Source organism: Pteropus alecto, unplaced genomic scaffold (genome assembly GCF_000325575.1).
Source record: "Pteropus alecto unplaced genomic scaffold, ASM32557v1 scaffold239, whole genome shotgun sequence".
Lineage (NCBI taxonomy): Eukaryota > Metazoa > Chordata > Mammalia > Chiroptera > Pteropodidae > Pteropus > Pteropus alecto.
The window spans coordinates 2,768,429-2,775,427 of record NW_006494613.1 but is presented as its reverse complement, the minus strand read 5'-3'; the positions used below and the strand labels follow the sequence as shown (position 1 = coordinate 2,775,427).

Genomic DNA, 6,999 nt, shown 5'->3' with positions numbered 1-6,999 from the left:
GAACTTAAGCTTCCATTACAGATCACCTACAACACTGAAATTGGAGATGTAGAAAGATTGACACGAGTTCTCATTTATTCTTATGCATTCCAGCCTTATCCTCATGGGTTCCAGTTTCTCTTTGCTTTTTGCTACTTCACTCCATCTGTTCTTCTCAGGTGCCTGCCTTCTTTTTTTTTCCCCCTGCCTTCTTAATTAAGACATAACAACAATAGACTTTATAGATTATTTAACCAGCTCTCACAATTACATACGGTCAACTCCCTACAATAAATTCCTTATTATATAACACTTCTTGTGATGCTGTTTCTCTGACTGGACCCTGATGATGTAGTGCCTGCTATGCACATACCACTACAACTGACAATAGGGACAAAAAAATAAAGTTAATCTAGTGAAGAAGATTATTAGTTTGCTAGGGCCACCATAACAAAATGTCATACCTTAAGTGTCTTAAACAACAGAAATTTATTTTCTTACAGTTCTGGAGGGTAGAAGTCCAAGATTAAAGTGCCAGTAGGTTTGGTTTCTCCTGCAGCCTCTCTCCTTGCCTTGCAATGGCCATCTTCTCGCCATATCCTCACCTGGTCTTTCCCCTCTCTGTATGCATCTCTGGTGTCTCTTCTTTGCATAAAGAAACAATTTATATTGGATTAGGGCTCCACCCCTATGACTTCAGTAACCTTAATTACCACTTTAAAAGCTCTATCTCCAAATACAGTTACATTGGGGGCTAGGGCTTCAACATATGAATTTGGTGGAAACACAATTCAGTCCATAACAAAGATAACCAAGTAAATAGAAAATTTTAATTGTACGTGGAAAACACTAAGTGCAATTATAGAATGTCTTGGAAGGGCGCAACGAGGAAATAGGATGATTATATAATGCATTATCCAAAACAAGACACTTGTGAGAGTGAAAGGGTGGATTAAAATTAAACAGACGCTAATAGATTTTCATCAGGCATAATTTAGAACTGCCACAGGGAAAATAGGAGACATAGGCACCTATTTTCAAAGACCTCATGAAGGAAATAACATCTAAGATGAGGCTAAAGAGGACTAGAAGTCAAGGAGACAAAGGCAAGAGGGTCAGGAATGTATTCTAGAATAATAAGCAAAAACAATTAGCTGGAGAACAGCACCATGTTTTGCGAATTACAAAAGATTTCACATGAGTGAAGTTTAGCAAGGACGAGGGGCCGGACAGGAAGCAAGGTAAGCAGGATTCAGAGGATAAAGGGACTCTTTAAGATATTTGGACTCAGTTCTAATGTCAGCTGTGGACCATTACAAATTTCGACCATGGAGGTGGCATAATTTGATTTACATTTTAGGAAGATCTTTAAGAAATTAGATCAAGACATGGTGACTATGGTTGATAACATTATTAGATAACTGAAATCTGCTGTGAGTAGAACTTAAATGTTCTCAAAAATATGTAGATATATGAGGTGATGGATGTGTTAATTAACTAGATGGGAGAATCCTTTCAAAATGTTTACATATATCAAATCACCACAATGTGTACTTTAACCATCTTACAATCTTATTTGTCAATTATCCCTTGATCAAGTTGAAAATTTTTGAAAAAGAGAAATTATATCGAGACAGTTCCTGACTCTTTTCCCCCACTTACCTCATTTCCTCCTAGGATAATAAGACAATGTTTTAAAGACTAAATAAGTAACAGCCTGGGGAAACTATAAGAAATTCCATCTACAACACAGAAATATGAAAAATTTGCAAAAAAAAAAAAAATGGAGAAGAAAAGACAAAAAGAAAGAAAGAAAAAAAGAGAAAAAGAAAGAAAAAGAAATCAAACTGGATGAGAAAGACAAAGAAACCTCAGTCCAATGTATGAACCCCCAACATTTGGAGACACTAAGGAGTCAAGTTCAAAATGCTCTCACTCACCAAAGGGGAAAATTTGAGTGTCAATAATGATAAACTTCGATAGATTAAAACATAGCAAATAAGTTTCAGTTCATAAATCTATAATAATATTGTAACAACTAATCGGTTGTCACTGATGAAAACCACTAAATTATTTTGAAAACTGTTAAAGAGAAAGAATTGAGTATTTTTCTTGCCTTTCCTATATGAGCTATACAAAGGAGTAACCAATAATAGATGAGGGAAAGTTTCTCTGCATAGAAATACTCCAGCTAATAAATGAGGAAGGAACGATTTCATTAGTACATCCCTATTTGGATAAATTAAGGTAGCTATTGATCAGCAATAGCTGCTAAAACTACAAGAGAGAAACAACTAGACTTAAAATGCCTCCTGATAGAAGAACATAACACTATCTGTGAATTAATTTTGCTTAATAAGAAAGTTGAACTTGAATCTAATCAAACTTCTAATCAAACCTTTAAAACAGTTACTAATAGAAAATTTAGAACAAGTTTGCAATCAGCAAAATCAACCAATATTAGAAACAAAATGGAAAAAAATACTGTAGATTGGAAGAGTATTCAGAGACATACCTACCAATTACAATGTTTAAACTTTATTTATATTCCAGTTCAAAGAAATAAACTGTAAACCAAAATTGTGATATTAATGTCATAATTGCATCTCTAAATACTGACCGAATATGTAATGACTAAATATTTTGAGTTTGGGAGATATGTGAGGAGATATGTCTAGAGAGCAGTTGCATACATAAATTCAGAGCTCTTGGTAGACATCTAGACTAGGGACATAAATGTGAGAATTGGAATCATCTATGGATTTTTGCTGAACACATGGAAGTTGATGAGATATTAAGCTGTGTATAGAATACTTTCTTATCCTCAGCTCTATTGAGAGTTTTAGTCAGAGAATTTTTTGTTGTGGAAGGCTGTGCTGTGTGCATTGCAGGATATCTAACTTCATCCATGGCCTCTACCCAACTAGATGGCAGTAGCCATCCAGCTATCCGAACCAAAAATGTCTCCAAACATTGCCCCAAATCGCCCTCATTTGAGAATCACTGATGTAGAGTGAAAAGAGCCAAGGAGAGGAAATGAAGCCTCAAGAAATCAAAAAGATCTGTGATTAAATTACGGCTCCACCATCTATGGCCATGCCACCCTGAACAAGCCCGATCCCATCTGATCTCAGAAACTAAGCAGGATGGGGCCTGGTTAGTATTTGGATGGGAGACCACCTAGGAAGACCAGGTGCTATAGGCATAAAAAATAAAAAATAAGGGATTGTAAGCTGACAAGGTCCTTGCAATCTGTGAGGTCAACCAAGCATTGCCTTCCCTAAAAAAATAAAAATAAAAAATAAATTACAACTCCACCGTTTACTGTGACCATCTCTCCAGGCCTTACTTTTCTCATCTAAAATATGGAAATGATATTGTCTAATTTGCTAAGTAGGTGTGGCAATTACAGAATATGGAAAATACTTCATTAATGAGAAGATACGTGGCATGCTTTCCTTCATAAGTGCCCATTACTATTGACTCTCCTCTCCTTCTCTTCTCCCTCAAAGCTCTTGGTCCAGTTTAGCTCCACATAACTCCACAATGACATTTCTCTTTCTCTTCTGGCCAAGAAACTGGAGTTGGACTTTATAGATAGTGTGCTAAAGCAATCCTGCATCTGTGAAGCTGCTTAATGATCCCAAAGAAATTAAATGTGAACGTCCACTTTTACCCCTTCTGAACCCTCCACGTGAAGGTGCTTTATAGTAAGAGAAACAAGTATATTATCTCAAATAGCAAAAGGGAGTTATTGTTCTTTCTGAAATTCAAGATCAGAGCCCACACATACACCTCCCAGAAAGCTCTCCTAGTCTAAGAAACAACATAGACTCACTAAAGCTCTTTAGATTAAAAAATAAAGAAAAAAGTATATTTTTAATGAATGAAAAAAGATTTGGCCAGGAGTAAGTCACTCTGTCATAAATGAGGCTCAAATTTTTACTTAGACTTTGAGGAAAGGGTTCATGCTTTACCTTTGTTTACCTAACAGTTTTAGCAGTTATCAACTCTTTCTATTAACAATGTTCCTGAGCTATAATTCACATACCATACAATTCACCCATTTAAAGTGTGCAATGCAGTGACTTTTCATATATTCACAGATATATACAACCACTACCACAGCAATTTTAGAACACTTGTATCACTAGCAAAAGAAATCTTATAACATTTAACTATTATTTCCTTTTTCTGTTTTCTATTCCAGTAATCTATTTTCTGTCTCTATAGATTTGCCCATTATGGTTATTTCATATAAATGGAATCATATGACATGTAGTCTTTTATGTCTGGCTTCTTTCACTTATAAAATTATGAAAAATAATCCATGTTGTAGCTTAAATCAGAATTTTATTTATTTGTTTAAAGATAGAATAATATTCCACTGTATAAATATAACACATTTAGTTAATCCATTCATTAGTTGATGGGCTTGTTTTTTTTTCATCTTTTGGCTTTCATGAATAATGATGGTATAAACATTCATGTGCAAGATTTTGTTTGCATGCCTGTTTTCAATTCTTTGGAGACTATACCTAAGAGTGAAATTGCTGAGTCATAAGGGATATCCAAAACAATTTCCATGGTGGCACAGTCATGAGCTTTCACCCAAGAAAATTAATTTTTAATTTATTTTTTGTGTATAGTTGGTATACAACCTTATATTGTTTATATTAATTTCGGTTGTACAATATAGTGATTTGACATTTGTATACCTTATAGTAGGATCATCCCACTAAATCTAGTAATCATCCGTCACTGTGTAAACTTACCACAATATTATCGACTATATTCCCCTTCTCTTTTTGACCCATTCTTCCACTCTCTCCCTTCTGGTAACCATCTCTTTGGTTTGTTTCTATGAGTTAGTTTTTGTTTTGTTTTGTTTTTAGATTCCACACAGAAGTGAAAATATATTGTATTTGTTTTTCTCTGCCTGACTTATTGCACTTAGCATGGTACCATCTAGATCCATCCTTGTCACAAATGAAAAGATTTTATTATTTTTTATTGCTGCATAATTGTGTTCCCCCAGATAAGGGAGACTACTGTACATACCACATCTTCTTTATTCATTCATCTTTTGATGGACACTTAGGTTGCTTCCATATCTTGTCTAATGTAAATAATGCTGTAATGAACATAGGGGTCCATATATCTTTCTGAATTAGAGTTTTCATTTTCCTTGGATGAATACCCAGAAGTGAAACTGCTGGGTCATATGGTATATCTATTTTTAGTTTTTTTTGAGGAATGTTCATACTGTTTTCCATAGGGGCTGTACCAGTTTGCAGTCCTCCCAACGGGGCACAAGGATTCCCTTTTTTTCACATTCTTGCCAACACATGTAATTTGTTGACTTTTTGATAATAGCCATTCTGACTGGTGTGAAATGGTATCTCGTTGTGAGTAAAAATAATTTTTAAGAGTAGGATAATTCATCTCCACACTTTAAATAGCACAGCTCTGCTCGGTTTGGTTGAGTACTTACGTCAAGTCTCCAAAGAGAAGAAGTGGTAGACATGTAATATGAATATGCAGTCATTCTGAACTTTTCTGCACTTATGGTATTTTCTCATCTGTCTCTTGTTGTTGTTATTGTTATTGTTGTTAAAAGGTTTGTAGGTTAACCTGGTAACCAAAACCTTGTTTAAAACCTTGTTTATATGGAGAAATGTATTCTGAGTTAAAATTAGAAAAATGCATATTTTTGGTTATGTACAGCACTTGGGACACTTGACCAGGAAGATTTGCCCTCCCTATCCCATCCTGTGTCTTCAAAAGACATATAACATCTAACAAGGGACTCGACTAATCCTCGAGTTGCAAGGCCTACTAGGTAGAAGAGATTCTTTTTTCTTTATTTTCTTCACAATCTAGCAGTCTCTGACTACACACCAAATAGGTATGTGAAAGTTTACAAACATTCATCTGATTCTGTTGAGATTTCCATTTCTCTTCCCTCTCCCTCTAGCATGGGATTACAGACCTCACATATATCTGAGATACTCATCAGGCAAGCGTTCAACAATGAGGGAGCATCTTGACTCCAGGCGAATTCCTTGGCTTGAAGTTATTCTAGTGGAGCCATTGACCAAGTATTAAAGGCCAAGTAATGTCACTAACTAAAGCAAGAACAGCGGCTTAAGCCATGAGGAATCACAGGTGGTAACCCAGGAGCTCAAGGCCAAGGATTAGGAGTATAGTGAAATCATAAGTAAAATAATAGCCTCAAGCTTGTAAAAATCAAAAATAGATTATGGAGTTGAATGCAAGGTGGGTCAGGGTACGTGGATTAAGACAGAGGCTATAATTCCTAGGGGGCTTGTGGTAGGCAGCATTCTAATATGGTTCCTCTAAATCCCCATTCCCTGGTTTGTATGATTTGTATAATTTTCTCCTGGAGTGCAGACAAAATCTGTGTTTATGATGAGATATCAACCCTATGATTAGGGCACATTATATGGCACAGGTGAAGGGATCTTACAGATATAATTAAGGTTCCTAATTAGTTGGCTTTGAGTTAATTAAAAGAGAAATTATACTGGGTAGGCCTGATCCAATCAAGTGAACCCCTAAAGCAGTCATTGAAGAATTAAACTGCCACATTGTGGTGTGGCCTATGGAAGGAGTCCTCTGGGTTATGGAAAGCAACCTCCAAGAGCTGAAAGTAATCCTAGATTAACAACTTGCAAGAAAATGAGGACCTCAGTCATATAACTGCAAGAAGATGAATTCTGCCAACTACCTGAGGGAGCTTGAGAGTGGATTTCCTGAGCTGACCCTCCAGATGAGGATACAATCAGCTGAGACCTTGATTAGCGTCAGCCATGTATGACACTAATCAAGGAGCTCAGCTAAAATATGCCAGATTCCTGACCCATGGGGACTGTGAGATAGATAGTAAATTAATCTTATAAGTTCCTAAGTTTGTGGTAATTTGTTCTGTTGCAGTGGAAAACAAATACAGCCAAAGGCCATAGTGTGTATGTGTATACTTTATGCCCTAGGAGAAAT

General features: G+C 35.9%; 1 pseudogene; it reads left to right on the top strand.

The window, feature by feature from the left end:
* Nucleotides 1-3,065: 3,065 nt before the first annotated feature.
* Nucleotides 3,066-3,184, top strand: LOC112474526 (annotated as a pseudogene).
* The last annotated feature ends 3,815 nt before the right edge of the window (nt 3,185-6,999 follow it).